General features: G+C 42.7%; 1 protein-coding gene and 1 long non-coding RNA gene across 2 annotated transcripts in view; one reads left to right on the forward strand and one right to left on the reverse strand.

Annotated features, from left to right (window-relative positions):
• The window catches only part of CCDC3 (coiled-coil domain containing 3), a 153,434-nt gene extending 144,218 nt beyond the window's left edge, over nucleotides 1-9,216 (reverse strand). Inside the window, exons 1-2 of the mRNA XM_047867734.1 lie at nucleotides 8,319-9,216; nucleotides 7,606-7,788 (exon numbers count right to left, since the gene is read on the reverse strand). The gene's annotated coding sequence lies outside the window, so the exon portion shown is untranslated. The remainder of the gene's footprint in view (nucleotides 1-7,605; nucleotides 7,789-8,318) is intronic.
• On the forward strand, nucleotides 3,758-21,653 carry LOC125170856 (uncharacterized). Its single transcript, XR_007154115.1, has 3 exons — nucleotides 3,758-3,880; nucleotides 20,061-20,113; nucleotides 21,105-21,653. It is a non-coding gene; the product is annotated as an uncharacterized LOC125170856 (long non-coding RNA).
• The last annotated feature ends 1,121 nt before the right edge of the window (nucleotides 21,654-22,774 follow it).

Here is a 22,774-nt window from a genome sequence, read left to right on the forward strand (position 1 = left end):
CAATATCACCCTGCAAAATGGCAGCCATACTGTCAACTCTCAACAGATATTGATGGGATAATTGTATAATGTATGCGATTTCCCTCTGATTTAGAATGACCTGTTCTACAACTAAACCAGGTGTGCAGGTGTGTGATCAAGGATGAAAGTGGAGGCAGATGAGTTACCAGCCTCTCCCCCTGTACTGCTGTGGTGTTCTCTGACGCCACTGCCTCTACCACAGATTCCACCTCTAACTTTCAAAGTTCTGGAAATTTCCATGGCATGAGAAATCTGTTTTGACACTGCCTCAAAAATCATTTTCATTTTGTTCATTTGGATTCAAAACAAGAAGGAGTAAAAGAAATACTACAAAACCCAGTCTTCTCATCACTTGAGGATGCCCAAGTAGAGAGCACCACTGCTCTCTCGATTTCTGGGTGGTAACCTTACAGACAGAGGCTTTACTAGGTGGAAGTGGCCTCTGCATGTCTTCAGTGTATTTTGCTCCTGTTTTTGCTCTAGCTTGTCCCACATTATTTTTTCTTCTAACTTCCTGAAAGCTAGACAAAGGAAACTCACTTTTTGGCATGACTGCTATCATGGTCTAGTAACTTGGTTCTGGATTGAATGACCATGTGTTTCAAAAAACACTTTGCTAGCTTCCTGCATTATGTGACCCTTTCAAAAAGTATCAATTTTTCTGTGGTTCCACATTGTCCCTCTGGTTAGAGCTGTGATCTTCTCAAGGACAAAAGATATCATGCTTATATATGTTCCATTAAACCAAGATTATTCTGCTTGTTTTATTCATATTAAGAAATGGCCAGGAGTGCCTGGGTGACTCAGGTGGTTGAACACCCTACTCTTGATTTCAGCTCAGGTTGTGATCTCCTGGTTCATGGGATCAAGCTCCACATCGGGCTCTGTGTTGACAGCATGGAGTCTGCTTGGGATTCACTCTGTCCTTCTCTCTATGCCTTTCCCCAGCTCACACTCTCTCTGTCGCTCTCTCTCAAGATAAAAAAAAAATTTTAAGGGCCATCCTGGGGCGCCTGGGTGGCTCAGTCAGTGGAGCATCCATCTCTTGATTTCAGCTCAGGTTATGATCCCAGGGTTGTGGGATCAAGCCCCACATCAGGCTCCATGAGTATGGAGCCTGCTTAAGATATTCTCTCTCTCTCTCTCTCTCTCTCTCTCTCTCTCTCTCTCTCTCTCTCTCCCCCCCCCCCCACCTCTGCCCCTCTCCTCCTCCCTTTCTCTAAAAAATATTTTTTTAGGGGTGCCTGGGTGGTGCAGTCGGTTAAGCGTCCGACTTCAGCCAGGTCACGATCTCGCGGTCCGTGAGTTCGAGCCCCGCGTCGGGCTCTGGGCTGATGGCTCAGAGCCTGGAGCCTGTTTCCGATTCTGTGTCTCCCTCTCTCTCTGCCCCTTCCCCGTTCATGCTCTGTCTCTCTCTGTCCCAAAAATAAATAAACGTTGAAAAAAAAATTTTTTTTAAAAACCCATAAAATAAATAAATTTCAGGTAAACATACCAAACTTGGTAAACAGAAACCTCCTTGCCAAAGGGTTTAAATTGGACAATTTCTAGAAAACCATGCTCCCTCTAAGCTAGACAGAAAGTAAAGGACTCACATATGTTGAGAACCTTTATCACACAAGGAATGCCCATATGTTTATATGATACTTAATTTTTCCTTTGTTAAATTATTTTCACAAAAAATTTCAAATGTACCCCCCCAAAAAAACTCCCAGCTGCCAGTCATCCAGCTTCAATAATCAATGACATTCTGCCATACTGTTTAACAACAGTAACTTTTTTCTTAAGCTAGAATAGATTAAAACAAGTCCCTGTGTTCAAGCTATTTTGCCACTAAATACTGCAATAGGCATGTAAAAAGAAAAGAATATTCTGGCACGTAACCATAACACTGTTAGCACACCCAACAAATTAATCATCTGATACCCAACTTCATAAAAGTTCCTCAAATATCTAAAGCAATCTTTTTTGCCATAAGTTTAGTTGAAACAGTGTATAAGGTATTATGCGTCTTAGGTCTCTCTTGTATTTCTTTCACACTACAACATTCTCCCTTTGCCCTGTTCATCCCATGCCATTGGGTAGTTGAAGACACTGGATCCATAGTCTTGAAGAAATTGCCACACTCTGAATTTGGCTGCAAAGCCATTTCTTAAGCTTCGAACACTCTGGCCAGCTGAGATATCCCAGAGGAGTGTACCTTGGTCTTGTGGGCACTGTCTTTCCATTTGTTTAGAGAAACTGGCAAGTGTATAACCTGAGTGTCCACATGACCCTGTTCCCGTAGATCCAGGTGGAGGGATGAAACTGATCACTTAGAACCCAGAGACACAGCTTTTCCTGGAGAGGTCTCTCTCTAACAGATTTCACAGGCAAGCCAGAGGACCAGAGGAGTGTCCCCACAATTCAGTTATGGGAAAGAGCAGCCTGGGCCTGTGTAGGGGCTCTGCTAGGAAAGAACAAATTTGATTGTTGAAGGGCGGTGGTGGGGGGGGGACTATTTATTTCCAGAAGAGGAAGCTCCTATCACAGACAAATACACAGGACTTGCTGAGGCTTAGAAGTAGGGGCTTAACATCTCTTGTTGGAAAGACACGTAGCAAGGGGCAGCCTGGGGTGTGCTCAGATGCATTTGTTTCTGTCCACCCGGCCCCATTCCTTTCTTTGTATTTGCAGACACACAGCCCAGGATCTGCAGATTAGAAACACTAAGCAGGATGATGTTTGTACAGCATCTTGTTCCAGGCGGCTTGGAGCATTTGGCAGGTGGCATCTTGCTCAAGACACTAGAACTCCCAGGTGGGAGGGATTTATGGACTGGCAAGGGGGCCTGCTCTATGCACCTCGCCCAGTAGCTCAGTAGCCCCTATGGCCCGTTTGGGTCACCCCTTGCACACCTGTTCTCAAGGTGACTCCTTTAGTTTCAACCTGGGCTACTTGTGAGGGTCCAGTTCCCTCACCACAATCTAAGCGAGACGGAACCAGAGCCCCTTGGAGTAATGAGAAATGAAACTCTAAGATACACCGTTTGATGAACTGTCTGGGAGAACAGCTCAAACGCAAATATGCCTGTGCCTCAGGTGCAGTGAGCAAACACTGGCTCACTGTCAGCTTCATGCCAGGCTTCGAGCTTAGCACGGGGGCGTAAAGAGCATATTCCAGACCTGGCCTCTGGCAGCTGTTAGTCTGGGCACAGCTGTGTTCTATCTATCTCTGATCTGTTTCTAGAAAGTACTTCCCTAATGGATTACAATGTAAATTTTTAGTCTGTAAATTATGCTCTTGTTCATAGTGCCTTGTGCTATAAATAGATGATAAATAATTTGGGATAGTTATGTGGTATCTTTTGCCTAGGACTTTAAAGCATTTCACAAACACTGCCCATGAATAGTAAATTAATTAGTATATTAATCCCTTGTTTACAAAAGGATGATAGCCACATGGGGATTAGAGTCAACTGATGGATGTCAGAGTAAAAACCTGACTTCACTACTGATTTGCATTATGACCTCAGGCAAGCCACTCCCCATCCCTGAACCCTGGTTTCCTCCCTGTATACAGCATTGTCAGCTAAAAGTCCTTTGACCCTCTCCTCCTCTCCCCCAGTGTTTGGAAATGCTGTCACGGGAACCGCGGCAGAAGAATTATTGATATGTAGGGATGGGAGCAGGATGCTCTTTCTCCTTCACTGCAATGATTCACAGAAAAAGACTTTCCTGCCCCAAACACCTATAGACCCAAATGGCCCTGGGTAGTCATTTACGCTCTACATTTACCTCTAACCTCCTTCCCAGGGCGACAGTCAACGTACATCCATCTCTGAAAGTTTAGCCACAAAGGGATTAAGTTCTACGTTCAGGTAAGTCTGTCCTGTGCTCAGTGACATTTCAGAGGGCGTATCAGAACCAGAGATGAGCAGAGAGAACCAGCAAGGGACAACCATCTGCAAGTTCTTCGGGTCACCCAGGATTTGCTGAAAGGCCCCACCCACTGTTTCACCCAGATCTGCTTTTAAGTTCCATGCACGAATTTAATATTTGTAAGCGGGTCAGCTTGTGTTAACACATTCACCAGCCCTAGATCAACTCTGACAAAAGCAAGCAGATCCCAGCTATCAGTGGAACCTGAGTAACCATCCAGTTGAGCTTACTCAGAAGTAAACATCTGGAGCCAACCAATGAGAACAGGTGTAGTAAGTTCCAGGTGGCTCACCTCTTAGCCATCTGCACACTGGAACTTGCAGGTGGTCACTGAGTCTGATCCCAGGCTGTTTACAATGCTGCAGTCCTTTCTTTAGTAAATTATTTCTGTGTGTGCTAAGAGGCCTAAAATTATTTACCATACATTTTAGCTACATATTTACTCCTTTACAACCCAGAGAATCCATCCCTTTTAGAAATCCCAATTAACTTTATATTGTTCTTGAGGGCTCAGCCTCAGTGAAATACCTCACACAGAGGAATCAAAAATCGAGCCTCCAAAATGGTATATTTTATTTTTCTAATACATAGGTCTGGCAGCCTGAATGCACTTTAAAAAAAAAAAAGAAAAGTTCCCCCCAAAAGTTTTCAAAAATAACACATGAAACAGTGAAAGTCAACTTGTTCCAGCCAGAAATACCTATTAATTTAGGCTTCTTGAGTTAAGTTGAAACAGATTTAGCACTTCTCTCGCTTTCTAAAAGTCTTTGTCTTTGATTAAAAATAAAAACTGAAGCTAGATGATTGGTATTTTGACTTCCAACCAAGTGTTATTTCTGGTACAACTACACAGACTAAAACACCACTCGCGGCAAATCTTGTGCATTTTTATGTGAATGTTTGTTTATAGTCATCTCGTCTTGGCTCCACACCATCATATCTTGCTCTGCATCAAGTATGTGTATGTGTTGATCTCCCTGTCGCTGTCCATAAGTCTATTCCAAGGTTCTGGTGGAGAATCTTGATGGAGAACCCAGGGAGGGGCCAGCAGACAAGGACACTGTGCTGACACCCACCACCATCTCCAGGGGGCAGGCTCACTAAGGGCACTGAGAAGTGGGCCACTCCAGACTCAGGAGATCCCAATTGGTTTGCCTTGACCTTGAGCTAAAAAGACTCTCCAGAGGCACTGCGCATTGTGGATAAAGCATAGAGTTTGAAGACAGATGACCCAGATCCAAATATTAACTCCACCATTTCTTACAAATCAATTAAATCCTCTGAGCGCCAGTTTCTTTCTCTAATGCGGCAGATTGTGGTAAAGAGTAAATGAGGGAATACAAAGAGGGAAAGGCTTTGAAAACTGCAAACCTACAGATTAATGCTTATTATTGAGATGGTGACAGGTGGACTGGGGCTCAGAGGTCAGAACCAGCTGTGGGCTTCCTACCGTCTGAGGGTTTCTGGGATTGTGGCAAGAATGAGTTGGGGAGTGTGAGGCAGCAGACCAGGAGGTGTCCCAAGGCCAAGTTAGTATGGCTGGTTATCAAGTCTAAAGGGAATGAGTGTTGGGGCTAGGTGATGTGGACAGGAGAAGGAGGGGGAGGAGAAGGAGGGGGAGGAGTAGGGGGAGGAGGAGGTTAGAGGTAAGGTGGGACTTTAGGTTGGGAGGTGAAGGACCTAGAGCTGGATGAATGGATGTGGGTGCCAGACTAGAGAGAGGGCTCCATAGATGGAGGGAGTGTGATATGGGCCAAATATTGCCATCTCTGGACCTGCCTCTTCCTTCTCCTTATGGGCTGTTGGACACAGAGACTTCAACTTCCTGCTTTGTCACCCATGAAAATAATTTTTAAAAGCTACATGTCTTCTCATACCCTTTGAAGTTAACATCTAAAATATTTCTTCATTGTTTAAATAGTTACCAAGGATATAACTGCTGCTGAATGGACACTGAACACTAAAAAATAAAACTCATATGACCTCCAAAAATGTTTCCAGTGCAATCTAATACCATAGCGATTTGATATCCACCATAATTCTTTGTTTTTAACGCTTATTTACTTATTTTGAGAGAGAGAGAGAGAGAGAATCCCAATAAGGCTCCATTCTGTCAGCCCAGAGCCCAACCTGGGGCACAATCTCCCCAACTTTGAGATCATGACCTGAGCTGAAACCAAGAGTCCATCGCTTAATCGGTAGAGCCCCCAGGTGCCCCCATAATTCATTTTAAGTATATGCCAACAAGCAAAAAATTACTTCATTTACTCCTGAGGTTATATCTCCATTCCACACATGAATGTATGATAATGTGATTTTTACGTCTGAAACACTTTTATTGATCAAGCATAACTATCTGAAGCAAGAATACGTATATAACTTGAAATTAATCTTTCACATTTTAATTAATTTCAAATTAGTGTCTAAAATTTCCTGTGACTATATAGCTCTAGGTATCAAAGAAATATTTCTAAACTGAATTGTCACTATGGGTATTACTAATACACAATTTATTAAAATAACAATTTTTATAAATACAATTTTTATAAATAATTATTCACCATAAAAGGTAAAATTTTATTGGAAAAACTACTCTTCATCAGACTTCTTGCTAAAATAGATGGGGTCTGTCATCAACATTATTCCCATCTTGTAATTATTGTTGTTACAGTTATTGTAAGCACTATGATAGAATTTTTATAGAAGCAAAATTAGAATGGAAGGAATTTTATCATAGCTATGACAATTACCAAGCCCCTTCTGATATGGTGATCTATCAGTGAAACTGATCTAATTCTCTTACAGTTCAATTAGGTCTTCCCTCAATTTGCATGAAAGCAAAGAAGTAGAAATCATCTGAGTTGTAAAAAGATTACTCAGTCAATAGACTCATTCACTGTCTTTTAAAAACAGCATTTGCCGGGCACCCCAGAGATTTGCCCACCTTGGGGCAATGCAGCATCACAAGTAGGGGGGAGGCAGAGGACCCCCACCCCCCGTTTTATAAAACAGCCTCTGTGCAAGAACCAAAAGGAGGCACTGTATCCTGCAGGAACAGCTCACAGGAATGGGCAGAGCAGTTGCAGGAAAGTGATGAACCTAGAATTTGGACTCTTTGCAAGCCTTTGTGCATCTCCAAGGATGTGGATACCCAAATGTGAAGCCCACTGGGCTAGAACCTGAGTCTCAGGGGAGCTGGTGACCTGGGACAGCTGGGGCTTCTCTGACTTCTCCAAATGGCATTCTCCAAACTGGGTGGTGTGGGATTTTAGGGCCCTTTGAAATGTTAGAGATTCCCAGTGAAGAGGAACTTCTAGGTCAAAAAAGTTTGGGAACAGCTTTCTGGTATTTTCCCCACTTAAGACTTTCACAATAAAACCTGAGTTTTTAAAGGCTGACAAAACCCATTTAAATTTATTTAACGCAGAATTTCCCAAACGAACTTGATCCAGTCCCATCTTCTCCTCCAAAGAATATTTGGTTATATATAAAGAGACATTAGTAATCTGCTTTGGTCCCAAGAGCTCCAAGCTGAATCTCCTGTGTCTTGTCTACATGGCCTGACTTATTCATGACAACCATAGATCTCTCAAAAACCCTCCAGAGGGACCAAGACCCAAGACTGGTTTGTTCCACTGACTGATACCTACTAAGGAAGTATTACCTTTTGCTGTTGCTTTCCTATTGAGTCAATCCATTTTTAGATAGAGGTTCTGATATAGCAGGAAGGTTTCTGTGCTGTTGACTTTGGGTAGCAGCCACCGCAGCCATGAACTTGAAAGTCATTCCCAAAGGACAACACGTAGATGGTCATCTTGCTGCTTTCCCAGCTGTCCTTCTGGGTCCCCTGGTTATTGGCAGTATGGAACAAGCCAAAAGAGGATTATAATCAGATGCAAAGTAAAAACCCAAACATAGATGAGTGGGATGTGTGTATGTGTGTAAAGAGAGACACTGTGTCTCAGTACATGACTGTTTTTCATTATATCTAGAGCCATGTGGATTTTAACCATCTCATTTGAATTTTCCATCTTTTCATTGCAAAACATGAAGAGTCAGCTATATAATAATGATTATGAGTAGACAAAGTTCGTGTGTCACAGCTGGAGACAGAAGCATGGGAATGAGGGCCAGGTCACCTGACGTGGCCCATTGTTTGGGGCATCTTAGGCATCTGACCCCTGTAAAGATCACCACTAAAGATACACAAAAATGTGCCCGGTTACCCTTTCCCTTTATTCACCAGAAAGACTACAAGATGACAAGTTAGAAATTAGTATTCTATATACAAGCTCTGAACATTTTGGTTAGTGTGGAGATCCAATTAGACTCTCCATTCTTGACTAGAGCTCAAAGTACAAACAAATTGGTCAGTACCTGCTGGAAAAGAAGGCTGGAGAGTGAGCCTGTGGGGCATCTTTCTTCCTGGAATACAGGAACCATGACACATTTTCTGTGTGTACATTCACTCTACACACCTCCTCAGAGCAAGCAAATTGGGTAGAGTCAAAGGCCAACAAAGCTGATTACTGACTCAGCTTCAGCCAGAATCCACTTTGCTCTTTGGAGACCTCGGCTCTCACCTGTGAAGCTGGAAACTAATGCATTTTTAGAAGCCTCCGCAAACCAAGGAGAACAAAACTCAAAATAGCTGCAAGAAAAAAGATGAAGAATCAAAAGTAGTTTTTGATTAAAAGCACTTGAGATTTCTCGAAGAATTATGCCCCCAAATCCCTTTTATGGGAGGACAAAGGCAGCAGAAATCAAACGGTTGACCTGCAATTTAAGAGGGAGTGTGGAAGTGTGATCCAAAGAAGAGCCTCAACCCTCCAGGTCTTGGGTTCTAGAAGCTAAAGTTCAGAGGAAACCACCCTGAAGTGCTTGGAAATAAGCAACACACAGCAGGACTATCAGCTGGATCCTCATTTGAGGGAAAGAACTTTCCCAAACCCTCAATCACCCATCTGTCCCCATCCTGTGGGGGACAAATGTACCAGCAGCCAGGGGCTGTTCCGTTTCCCTTGGCAAGGAAGGGACTCCCACCCTGTTTTTGGGCAGCAGGTGCATTATGTTCTGATTAAATGTATCCCAGGTATGGAGGACAGCTGTAGCAGATTTTCAGCATGCCTCTGCCTATTTTCCAAGAAAGTCGGTTTTCCTCTCCGTGGGTTCTTCCAGGTAGTAGCTAAGGGTGAGGGAGAGAAGCATAGAATAAACATGTTGCTCAAGGATGCTTTCTGGTCCAAACCCACAGTGTTGTTTTTTTTTTTTTTAAATTTTTTTTTTCAACGTTTATTTATTTTTGGGACAGAGAGAGACAGAGCATGAGCGGGGGAGGGGCAGAGAGAGAGGGAGACACAGAATCGGAAACAGGCTCCAGGCTCTGAGCCATCAGCCCAGAGCCTGACGCGGGGCTCGAACTCACGGACCGCGAGATCGTGACCTGGCTGAAGTCGGACGCTTAACCGACTGCACCACCCAGGCGCCCCAAACCCACAGTGTTTTGTATAAATCTGTTGTTTTGATTCTGCTGGAGAGGCAACCACAAACCTGAAAGGTGGAAAAGTGAAATCAGGAAATCAGCCCAGGTGTGAAGCTGGGTGTGAGGTAGAGTAGAAAGAAACATTCTGTCGTGGCCCCAGATGCTCATGAAGGGGCAGGGCGGGGGGAGTGGATGTGGCTGTGCCTGCAAGTCCTATCACAGAGGGAAGTGCATCTGGCAGGACTGGCCGGGTGGGGCTAGGCTCCTGCACCCAGGGGGGCATCTGTAGGAGGAAGGAGCCCATGGGTCATTTCTGGGCCCGGGGCAACATGTGCACTACCCAAAGCTCTAGACGTTAGAATTCCTTTCTGCCCCAGATGTACCTCAAGTATTTCCAACCATTGTATTTATTTATCTATTTTTATCACAGCCTGCAAATTAGATTGTTTGCTTGGAGAAGCAGGGGACACTTCTCACCCAGCAAGGCCATTTCAGCACTGATCTGATGTTAATGGAACTACCCTCCCCACCCCGCCCCACTATGCTGGGTACTGGCGAGAATGGCCCTGGAGTGTGGCAGAAAGATCCAGAGTTTGGTAGCAGACAGGTCATTTGTCTACAAATCCCAGCTCAGATATTTGGACTTACAGTCTCAGCTTCCATTGTGTTGCCCCAAAAGTGAGAATGACAGTCCACCCCTTACAAAGCCATCAGCATTGGAGATGATCATGTAAAGCACAAGGCACTAGTGGGCATACAAATGGCAGTTGTCACTACTATTATTATTGTACTATCACTATTCCTTCAAAATCACAGAAACACTCACTAGGAGCAGCACTAGTCCTTTAAGATATTGCCAAGGCAGGACTAGTGTAAAGGCAGGCAGCTGGCTGCTGGAGATCGTGGGCAGGAGGTCAGGAGGTGGTGTGCCTGAGACAGGTAAGGCTCAGTGGTTCCACCCAAGGGAGAAAGGAGGGCTGGGGACCATAGCCGAGGTAACAGTGGAGTCACCACACAGGAGGGAAAGTACTCTACTGGGCAGGAGCAGACTTCAGGACCAAAAGTCCTGCCAGGACAAGACAAAGCAGAAATGGACCAGAGCCAAGGAATGTGCTTCTGGGGAGGAGACAGGAGGGACTCACTTCCCTGAGTTCCTCCCACAGAAGGTATTTGGCTGCTCACCTGAGGGTAAGGATAGGAGGGCCCCTCCTGCGGGATTTTAGGAGGAACCAGGAACATGCAGACTACCAGCATGAAATTCTCCAAACTTTGTTGATTGCTTACCTGATTTCATCAGGTACCTTCCATATACATATTTTTATTTACAAATTATTTGTCTGCATTGATTACATATTAAGTATGGTTATATTTAAAAAACACACAATATCTGTACAATATTGTACCCATAGGTCACAATACCTAGGAATTGTGACCTTCAAAACTGGTCAAGAGGGGAGATCTCTTACATGTAAATGTTCTTACATAATTTTTTTCAAAAAAATAGAAGTTCCAGTGGGTTTTTTTCCCCTGCCCCTCAATGGATCTTCTTGCACACGCAATTTTGGATACTCTTTGCCCCCCAAATGGGAGTTGGAGTCAGGGGGAAGGGTGTTTACCTCCACTCTCAGAAAGATAAAACCTCACTTTTCTTTAATACCAGCGGTCTGAAAGTGGAGTTACTTGTTTTTGTTTTTGTCTCTGTTTCTGTAGGTCAGAGGGTTAAAATCAGAGAGAGAAAAACTTGGATGGTTGACTTATGTAATAAAAGCACATGGAGTCCACCTTAACGCTTTTTAGAAAAATAGATGATAGAAACAGAAGGATTACCACGTCTACAAGTGAAGGATGTTGACTCGTCATTCTTATGTCACTTACGAACCCAAATCTGACGCTCCGTTTCTACACCACTCAGATCAAAATAGGAGCTGCCTCTTTTGCTCCTCATAAGGGTGCCCCAAAGTCACAGCCCTCACGGTGTCATCTGGCACAGCGTGGCGCCTACCACAGCCAGGTAGCCGTGTTAAGAACACAGGACTCAGCCAGGGCGAGCCTCACCTGGTTTGCCTGCTCTCAACTCAGCTATCACAGAGTGCTCTCGTTCCTCCTATTTACGCTCCTGATTCCCCACTCCTGTCTTTGTGCACACTCTCCCCTGCCTGGAATGCTTTGGCTCCTCCCCCTGTGGTCCCGTCCAGCTACTGATTAAATCTACTCAGCTTATAAACTCAGTTTACGCTTTGAAAAATGGATTGCTCCCACTGTTTTTCCCCCACTCAATATCAATGCCAATAACTAGTTAATCGTTTGTGTTTCTGTCTCTTGCTTTGCCGTAAGATCCATGAGGACAGGGAGTGGGTCCCCCTGCCTAACAGACTCAAGTATAGAGGACTTCAGTAATTCATACTCATGTAGCACCCCAATGTGGGCCCAAATCAGAGAGGGTACTCAGCTCCGTGCAGTCATAAAGGGACCCAGGCTGATGCCAACTCTGCTACCTCCATCCTATGGTTTCCAGGGTCATCCTAGGCATTAACACCCAGCTAGAAGAGGGGGAAAGTACAGGAGACTTTCACAGGCCGGGCCTGGAAATGGAAAGATCACTTTCTCCCACAATGCACTGGCCGCAGCTCAGTCACTACAACAGAAACCAAGAAATATAGTCCAGTTGTGCGCCCAGGAGGTGAGGAAGCGAGCTCAGTCACGAACCAGCTTCTGCCCCAACATTTCGAACCAGCTCACACTCAGCTGTGAGCACTCTAAGCCGGGAAGGTGAGCCTGCCTATGCATCTAAGGGAGGGTTTTGCAGGAAGCTTGAATGCATTTTCCCTCAACATCTTTCCAGACTTGGGCACAGTGCCATCTGCTGCTCAGAATAAAAAGCAGGAAGGTTTGGGGACCCCAGGAACCATGTTCGAAGAGCCAGAATTTAGCACTCTGGAATTTTCACTGGCTTGGTAACCAGAGGAGATTAGAGGAAATTCATACAGCAGCCATTTTCATCCAACAGACACCAATCAATAACTGTGAGGACAGGGGAGACGAGTTGCTTAGTGGGTTTTGGCTGACTTTATTTTTCAGTGACATCAAACTAGGAGGTAAACACAGGGATGAAAATCAAGAGGAACATGTGAATGTTCTTATGTAGGAAGACATTAATGACAATGGGGCATTTGATTGGAGTCAAAAGACCTAGATTCGAGTCCCAGCTTTGTCATCAGCAGGGCTATGGTTTCCTCAGTTTTAAAATGAGGGAAGAAGAAGACTTGACTAGATCCCTTCCAGCTGGGAGTTCTAATCCAGTCATATAAGACCCTTTTTTTCTCTTCCAAGTTTTTCTCTCAATTACAGTTAGTTGAGTTAAATTTCCATGTAATATTAGTTTCAGGTGTAGAATTTAGTGATTCAACACTTCCACACATCATCGGTGCTTGTCACAACAAGGGCCCTCCTTAATCCCCATCCTCTATTTCACCCATCCCCCGACTTACCTCCTCTCTAGCAATCATCAGTGTGTTCTCTATGGTTAAGAGTATATTTCCTGGTTTTCTTCCCTTTCTCTTTTTTTTTCCCTTTTGCTCATTCGTTTTGTTTCTTAAATTCCACATATGAGTGAAATCAGATGGCATTTGTCTTTCTCTGACTTATTTCACTTAGCGTAATACTCTCTAGCTCCATCCATGTTGTTGTAAATGTCAAGATTTCATTCTTTTGATGACTGAGTAATATTCCACTGTGTGTGTGTATGCCACATCTTCTTTACGCATCAATGGACACTTGGGCTGTTTCCATAATTTGGCTATTGTAGACAATGCTGCTATAAACATCAGGATGCATATATCCCTTTGAATTAGTATTTTTGTATTCTTTGGGCAAATACCGAGTAGTGCAATTATTCAGTCCTAAGGTAGTTTTATTTTTAACTTTTTGAAGAGATACCAAACTCCATACTCCATACACAGAGGCTGCACCAGTTTGCATTCCCAACACAAATGCAACACATTTCTCCACATCCTCACCAACACCTGTTGTCCTTGTATTGTCGATTTTAGCCATTCTGACAGGTGTGAAGCAACATTTCATTGAATTCAACTTGAATTATTTTATTAATGTATTGTTGGATTTGGTTTGCTAGTATTTTGCTGAGAATATTTGCATCTATGTTCATCAGGAATACTGGCCTGTAGTTCTCTATTTTAGCAGTGTCTTTATTTGGTTTTGGTATCAGGGTAATGCTGGCCTCAAAGAAGGAATTTGGAAATTTTCCTTCCATTTCTATTTTTTGGAATAGTTTGAGAAGAATATGCATTAAATCTTCTTTAAATGTTTGGTAGAATTCACCTTTGAAGCTATCTGGTCCTAGACTTTTGTTTTTTGGGAGTTTTTTGATTACTGATTTGATTTCTTTGCTGGCTATTGGTCTGTTCAAATTTTCTATTTCTTTCTACTTCAGTTTTGGTAGTTGATATGTTTCTAGGAATTTATCTATTTCTCCTAGGTTGTCTAATTTGCTGGTATATGGTTTTTCATAATATTCTCTTATAACTGTTTGTATTTCTGTGTTGTTGGTTGTTATCCTCTCTCATTTGTGATTTTATTTATTTGAAATCCTTTCTCTTTTCTTTTTCTAAGTCTGGCTTATCAATTTTATTAATTTTTTCAAAGAACAAGCTCCTCATTTCACTGATCTATTGGTTTTTAGTTTCTATATCATTTATTTCTGCTCTAGTCTTTATTAGTTCCTTCTTCTGCTGGTTTTAGGTTTTGTGTGTTCTTCTTTTTCTAGCTCCTTTAAGTGTAAAGTTAGCATATTTGTAATTTTTCTTGCTTCTTGAGGTAGGCCTGTATTGCCATATACTGCCATCTTATGACCACTTTTGCTGCATCCCAAAGGTTTTGGACCACTGTGTTTTCATTGTCATTTGTTTCTGTGTATTTTTTATTTCTTCTTCTATTTCCTGGCTGACCCATTCATTGTCTATTAGCATGTTACATAACCTCCACTTGTGCTCTTTCCAGATGTGTGCGTGTGTGTGTGTGTGTGTGTGTGTGTGTGTGTGTGGTCAACTTCTAGTTTCTTAGCATTGTGGTCATAAAAGGTGCATTGTATGTCTTCGATCTTCTTAAATTTGCTAAGGATTGTTTTGTGGCCTAATACATGATCTATTCTGGAGAATGTCCCATGTGTACTTGAAAAAAGCATATAGTCTTCTGTTTTAGTATGTAATGTTCTGAACATATCTGTTAAGTCCATCTGGCATATAGGACCCATTTTCAAGATGGCAGTTGAAGCCATATAAATACATTGGATCCGCCAAGGAGAGTGGCTTTTGTTTTCTTTTTAAAAAATATCCAAATCTGTATGTTTCAATTTTCTTATCAGAAACATGTTTCTTGCATTTAAAGACATAAATATGTATGTATTTTTTAATTAGGTATGTAGGACTCACCAACTTATTGGTGGTTCTGATGAGGGAAGAGAGTTTCTAGGTTGGTGTAATGGGCTACTGATGAAATTCTGCAACTAATTAATAACAATACTAGTTAACCCACTTGTGAGCATCAACTGGAAGTCAGACACATTCTAATTGCTTTACACAGGTTTTCTCACTTTTCACAAAAACCCTTTGAAGAGCACAATTGTTGGTGCTTTTTAACAAAAGTGAAAATTAAGACTCAGAAAATATTGAAGAACAAATTTCGAATGGGGAGGAAGGAGAATGACAGATGGAGACCTCTCCATCAAAATGCAGTACTATGCTCCCTCCCATGGTGCAGATTTAGTGTTGGGATGTAAACTCTTCCCCTGGTGTCTAGGTGGCCCAGTGGACTGGGAACAGAAGTGGTGTAATACTAAAACGTAGATGTGCCCTTGTCATGCTCTCTTCTGCCCCCTCTCCTGACTGCACGCTGACACCAAGGCAATCTTGGAAGCTACCTAGAAGATGGCAGAACCTTCTTGAGTCTGGACCCCTGAACCTTGTAGAGTGGACCGCCTGTGGCCCATTTCACCCGCCACCTCCTGACTTACCTTGGAATGTTACACGGATAAGAAATAAATTTGTATTGATTAAGCACTAAAATTTGGGAGTATCTTTATAACAGGACTACTACAGAGCAGGTATATTGCTATATCTGAGTAAAACTGAGTGTAAAATAAAGATGAGAAATATTGGATGTATTGAGTTTGGAATCCTGTGGGACAACCACATGAAGATATTCAGTGAACAGGCAGTGGAGACACATGGAATCATTGTTAATGCACACAAATTCACCTGTGTGTGCTTGGTCTTAAATAAATAATAGGGGCACCTGGGTGGCTCAGTCAGTTAAACATTTGGCTCTTGATTTTGGCTCAGGCCATGATCTCATAGCTCGTGGGATCAAGCCTCACATCAGGCTCTGCACTGACAGTGCATTGCCTGTTTGGGATTCTTCTCTCTCTCTCCCTCTCTCTCTCTCTCTCTCTCTCTCTCTCTCTCTCTCTCTCTCTTCCCCTCCTCCATTCTCTCTCTCTCAAAATAAACATAAATAAATAAAGGAAGAACTACTTAATTTCCTCTTTCTGCCATTTCCCCCCAAAGTTGTAGGCTCTAAACAGGTTGTGAAATGGGAGATAGGAGCCTCTCCTCCTCCCTTGTATATCCTCACCACATGAACACCTCACTACTCCAAGCATCATTCCTGTCTGTAAGGAAACGTCCTTTTCTACATAATAGCTCCAAATTCAAGCCAGCTGTTTTGTCTCTTATTCAACTGAAAAAAACAATGAACCAGTCTCATGTTGAAGAAACGTTATTTTTCCACAGATCCTGATCTTAGAACTCAGCCTCATACAGGATGTGACTTCACTCTGTAAGTTTGGGAATTGCTGTTTTCAGGATGGCAGCTGATTTGTCAGACAGGATTGGCTCTTTTAGGGAGTGTGAAGAGAGGGCCAAAGGTGGCACCCTGGGGACCCCAACATGTGGGAGGCAGGTGGAGAAGCTGCTCATAAGGGCTAATGAGCAGAAGCAGTAGGGAAGTAGGAGGAGGTCCAGGAGTATCTAGTTCTCCCCAAACCAAAGGAAGACAAAATGCCACAGAGTGAATAACTGATTGTTCAAATTAAAAAAAAAAAAAAAAGCAAACTGAGAAAAAGGTCACTGAATTTGATGACAAAAATATTATCTGTGACTTTTGCCAGACCAATCTCAATGGAGTTGCAGGCATAACAATCAGAGGTTGGTGGATAAAAAGATGTGGCAGAGGGAGCAGGGCTCTGAGATGTCCGGTCCTGGGTCAGGGCTGATAGTTCAGATGAGCTCAGGGAGCTAGCACCTCAACCCACTCCCACCATGTTCTAGCTGTCCAACCACTCCTGGACTCAATTTCTTTATCTATAAAAAGGGTTTAATGATCCCTGTTTCAGAAGCTGAGGCTTCAATGAGAAAATAGTTGCAAATGGCTTTTAAGAAACCAAACATGGGGCACCTGGGTGGCTCAGTCGGTTAAGCATCTGACTTGGACTCAGGTCATGATCTCGCGGTTCGTGGGTTCAAGCCCCGCATTGGGCTCTGTGCTGACATCTTGGAGCCTGAAGCCTACTTTGGATCCTGTGTCTCCCTCTCACTCTGCCCCTCCCCTGATCATGCTCTGTCTCTGTCTCTTTCAAAATAACCATTTAAAAAAAAAGAAAGAAAGAAAGAAACCGAACAACTCAGAATGAAAAGTTACAGGTGTTGCAGGTATCGTAAAATCTTCTTCTCGATGAAGCAAGACAGATAGGCAGCCAAGCACCTGGGACCCACAATCCATCTCCCCCTAGAACTGCTTTACTGAAATGCCCTTGGGGTTCTGATTTGAGGAATGTCATCGGAGCAGCCCTGAGAAACCCTGTAGCTCCTTTGCCAAAAAGCTGCTGAAGACATTGTGTATCGCGCTACACAGCCTCACCCTAAGCTGACCTGGCGAATGTCCTCGGGTCACAACAGTGTGAGTAATTGTGTAAATAACCGTGTTTCTTCCGAATAATTGGACTGTTTTTATCTTGCTGCTCATCACGTTCCCCTTTTCTGCAGTGATTTCCAGAATGCTTGAAGACAAATGTGTGGTTCACCCATTGCACGTACCTAAGTTGCCATGTATGCATTGTTGTGCTAGACTCTTCTCCAGTACTTTCATATCCCTAGTCTTGCTATTCTCATAATTTAAATGTGTTATATGATTTCATATTACACATTCTTATAAATAGGCTAAATGTTTTGTTATAAAAGAAGATATGATTTTCCTGGGTTGGGGTTGAATAATTTTTAGCCCCATATTATAGCTGGTTTTCAAATATATATTAATACCTCTCCAGTTTGCCTATATATCCCAGTAAACTTGTCCCTGTGAACCTTCCTTTGCACCAGAGCTCATGACAATAGCTAACACTGACTGAGCTGTTGCTATGGGCTCTTCTAAATGCTTTTATATGTATGGATTCATTAATCATAAGAATCCTATTTATGTCTGCTTTACAGACGAGGAAACTGAGGCCCCTAAAGGTTAAGTAACTTTGCCAAAGCTACCCAGAAGGGAAGTGATGGATCTTAAGATTAAAAATCCAGTTATCTGGCTCCAGAGTCAGTGTCCTTTCCCATCAAGTATGGCGGGGTAGCAATGCCACTCCTCTACATGCCCAGTGAGAAGATACTTTAAATATTTGCTTTCCAATCCTTTGTAGGATACTGGTAAGAAGAGCTGGGGAAGGAGAATGAGGTAGCTGGATCAAAAATTTTTTTGCCTAAAGAAATAGGCAAAATATAGCTAAGAAAAATACCATGCCTAAACAAAAGTGTTAGGAATACAGATTGCTTTGTTAAATACATGATTTTTGATTTAAGTCATCTTCCTTCCGTGGCTTCAAACAGTCCTACTCTTCTTCTTAGGATGTTAATTGCCTATACTTGTCGTGTGTCTTATCATAATGTTAACTTTTTGAAGGCAGCTGGATGAAATAGATATGAATCTGTGCGAAAAGCAAGTTATACATAATAAACATGTCATGTCAAGCATTTCTACTATTTATTAACTTAGCAAAGTAGAGAATGGTTCCGTTGGCAACAGAATATTGAAAAAAACAAGGAGATGATGTTGCTGATTGAAGAGCTTTTGCTTTCTCCTCCTTTATTTCTTCTCTGAAGGCAGTTAATGAGATTATAGTTTAATCCCTGGCCGTACTTTGCCACTCTGCTATCTTTAGTATAGGCTTATGGATGATAATAGTATACTTGCTTAATAAGCAGGATATGAAGTGAATGCTGTTCCAACATCTCAAGTATCCTGCTCACTTGTCATCATTCAGGACCCAGGCAATGTCCTACCCCCTCCACAGAGCCCTTCCTGCTGTCCCGAGCATGCCAGCTCACATGGACATGACTTCCTTCTCAATCCCTACAATGATCTTGGACTTCCACATCATTTCTACAAATGCAATGCTTACCACCTGACATTGTCATTCACATGTAAATGCATATCTGTATCAGGCATTAGATATAAGTTCCTCTAAGGAAGGAACTGAGTCTCCTCATATTTACTATGTCCCACAGCACCAAGTACAAAGGAAGGGCACTATGCAGTATGTGTTCAGTGCTCGGTGCATTATGTGCTCGGTGCATTACGTGTTCAGAAGAAAGGGAGGAAGTGAATGAATGAATGAATGGAAGTAAATTTAGAGGTTTCTCTGATTGACTAATTCTGCCTTTGCTTCGGGTAATATTTCTCTGAGGAAGGTCTTTCCATCTTCTGCATCTAAATTACTCGAAATGACGAAATTATCTCTAAAATGCAAATTCCTAAACTCTACCCCCAGTCTCTACAATCGGAATATCTGGAGTTGGGGTAGGAATTTATATCTTAATAACCTACCCTAGGTAATCCTTTAGCACACAAAATTGAGAGCTACTGGCCTGTCAGAGTATGCTTACATTATTTGAATGGTGAATTGGAATAATGTAGATTAAATACTGTTCCTCTCCATAGATTTCGTAATCAAGCCCCAGTTTGTACCAACCTGGGTATCATACTCCTTCTGTAAGAAGTCAACTCTCCTGGAAGAAAGGGTTATTTATTTATTCATTTATTTATTGCAAGCAATGTTGTAAATCCGTTGAAATTGAGGTATTGCAAAGCCCATAATCATATACTATTGTGCCTCAATGACACTTCTGCCTCTAGCATCACTTCACTTAGGAGTTTTAGAACTTGCACAATTCCTGAGAGAAGCCACATCCTCCTGGTCAAGACTGGGCAAGACTCCTAGAGTCTTAGTCTGGTCTCCAGGGGTCACCTGTGTACGATCATTGGAATATGTCACGAATGCTCTCCTTTTGTCTTCCTTTTTGAAGGGTCTCCAGGTAGGGGACACAGGACACAGAGAACCATTTTCAAACTAAGTCAATGGCCCTGCTCTGGAAGCAGCTTCTAACCTGGGCAATAGATGCCCCAACTGCAGCAGGAAAACACACACACACAAAACCAAAAAACTTCTTATCTTCCACCTTATCAGATGCAGACTTCATTTCAGTGGGAGATTTTTAAAGCTTCAATAGAAAGTGAACCCAATAGGTCTACCAGGACAATTCAACTCTGCTTTTTGCTTTTCTCCTTTTCTGCAGGACAGAACATCCTCCTTCAGAACCTGAAGCTATGACTCCCCCTTCCCTAACAGGTACTGTGTGTGGTATGGATCTTCCTGGTCTTTGTGAGTACAGGAAGACTCCCTTGAAAGGAATTCCATTGAATTGGCTCTGGATGACTTGGTGTCATTTTTCCTAATCCTGTACTCACGTGATATTCATTGATATTCAAGTCGCCTTTTATTAGGACCGCCAGAAATAGAGGAATAGTACCCTTTCTTCTGGAGTTTCCATATTAATACTCTCAAAACTAAGCTCCCTAGTCTGATGCTTACTTGAGCACACTCTTTCATCTCCACCTTTTTAAATCCCTTTATAGGTTCTTCTACAATATTTTCTCTTTACCTTTTTTTTAAGTATTTTTCATCACAAGCACATGTACACACACACACACACACACACACACACACACACACACACACACGTTCCCCATGTCAGCTCCATATTTGGGGGCTACTTTACTAGGCTATCTCTTGTGTTTCACTTACATTTCCATTATTCCACGATATTACCACATTCCAGGACTGGCAACCATTTCTGTGGCCACTGCTCATTAAATTCACAGGTCACACTAAAATGGAGCAAAAGAAAGGGTTTCAGGGAGCACCTGGCTGGCTCAGTCAATAGAGCATAAGACTCTTGATCTTAGGGTTGTAAGTTTGAGCCTCACGTTGAGTGCAGAGATTACTTAAAAATAAAATCTTAAAAAAGAGAAAGAAAGAATGAAAGAAAGAAAAAGAAAGAAAGGGCCTCAGACAGATAATATGAGTGCTTTAAGATGCTGGCTTTATAGGGGCTTCTGGGTGGCTCAGTCAGCTGGGTGTCCAACTCTTGATCTGGCTCAGGGCATGATCTCACAGTTCCTGGGTTCAAGCCCCACATTGGGCTCCACACTGATAATGCAGAGCCTGCTTGGGATTCTCTACCGTTCTCTCTGCTTCTCTCCCTCCCTCTCTCAAAATACATATACTTTTTTTTTTTTTAAGATGCTGGCTTTATAGAAATATATTTCATGTTTTGCAGAGGAGCCCGTGCGTCCTAGCTAGAACCAGCCGTTTGGCGCCACCTGCTGGACACAAGCAGTCACAGGTTGGGGGAAATTCGGTCATGCTTAAGGAATCAAGTGCCCACTGATGCTCATCCCTGGGACGGTTCTGAAGAAGTGTTCCCACTGGATTGATGCTCTATATCCCTTTATGACAAATCTCCCCAACCTTTAATAAATATCTCAAAAGCGAAGGGTCTTTCCTACTACATCCTATTCCCTCTGCAGTTTCATAAAGCGCCTATGTTTTATTTAGTCAAGCAAGTCACGAGAACGAAGGAGCCCCACAACAAAACCATCAACAAATAGAGGGCAGAAGCCACATTTCCTCTGTCACTGTATCCTTAGAACTGGCACGTGGTAGCAGCTCTGGAATTTATTTTGTTTTGTTTTCGTGGCTTTTGAATAAGACAGTAAGTAAGTATCATCTGAGGTGGGTAAATCTGACATACAGAAGTCTTTCTTTGAAGACAGAGTTTTCTAGACTACTCTGCCTGGGTGGCTCCTAAAAAGCTCCTAACCAGGAACCCTCTCCCCACCTCTTATGTGTTGAATCTTTGTTAAGGGAAGAAACACCAAAATTTAAAAAACCAATAACAGGGGTGCCTGGGTGGCGCAGTCGGTTGAGTGTCCGACTTCAGCCAGGTCAGGATCTCGCGGCCCATGAGTTCGAGCCCCGCGTCAGGCTCTGGGCTGATGGCTCAGAGCCTGGAGCCTGTTTCCGATTCTGTGTCTCCCTCTCTCTCTGCCCCTCCCCTGTTCATGCTCTGTCTCTCTCTGTCCCAAAAATAAATAAAAAACGTTGAAAAAAATTTTTTTTAAAAATCAATAACAAACTCCTGGGTGGGAGGCATGAGGGAATAGGGTTTTGCATTATAGTGACTCCATGAAACCTAGCCTAAAACTGGAGAAATAGTAGATGCTTAATACATTTTTTAAAATTATAATTAAAATATTTGCTCAATATGATAGTTAATTTTGTGTGTCAACTTGGCTAGGACTTGAGGCCCCACTATTTGGTCAAGCACCAGTCTAGATGTTTCTCTGAAGGTATATTTTAGCTATAATTAATATTTAAACCAGTAACCTTGAGTAAAGCTGATTATGCCCTTCCCCTAATGTGGGTGGGCTTCATCCAATCAGTTGAGGAACTGAAGATGAAAGACTGAAGCTAGCCAAAGTGGAAAGGCTTGTGGTCAAGACTGCGGCCTACAAACCCTGCCTGAGTTTCCAGCCTCCTGTCCCGTGGAATTTGAACTCAAGACTGCAACATCGAATCTACCCAAATGTCCAGCCTGCTGGCCCATCCTGTGGATCCCAGCCCTCTTTCAGTCTCGCTCTTTCTCTCCATATATTTAAAACCTCTTTTTTTTCCATCTGGAGAACCCTAATACGCCCAATACCATACTTCAACCTATATTCTGTATCACTGGTTCTCAAACTGATAGGCATCAGGATACACACTATTTAGATCAGTGTCTCTGGAGTACAGCCCAGGTACCTGTATATGTAATAAGTTCTACAGTTGTGCATGTAATAAGTTTAGCGATGCACATTTTACCATATTTGATTAAGACCTTCTGGATGCAGAAGGTCTTTATAGCCCACACGCATTTTTATGTGCTTAAAGAATATATTCTTTATAACT

The sequence above is a fragment of the Prionailurus viverrinus genome, chromosome B4 (genome assembly GCF_022837055.1).
Source record: "Prionailurus viverrinus isolate Anna chromosome B4, UM_Priviv_1.0, whole genome shotgun sequence".
Classification (NCBI taxonomy): Eukaryota; Metazoa; Chordata; class Mammalia; order Carnivora; family Felidae; genus Prionailurus; species Prionailurus viverrinus.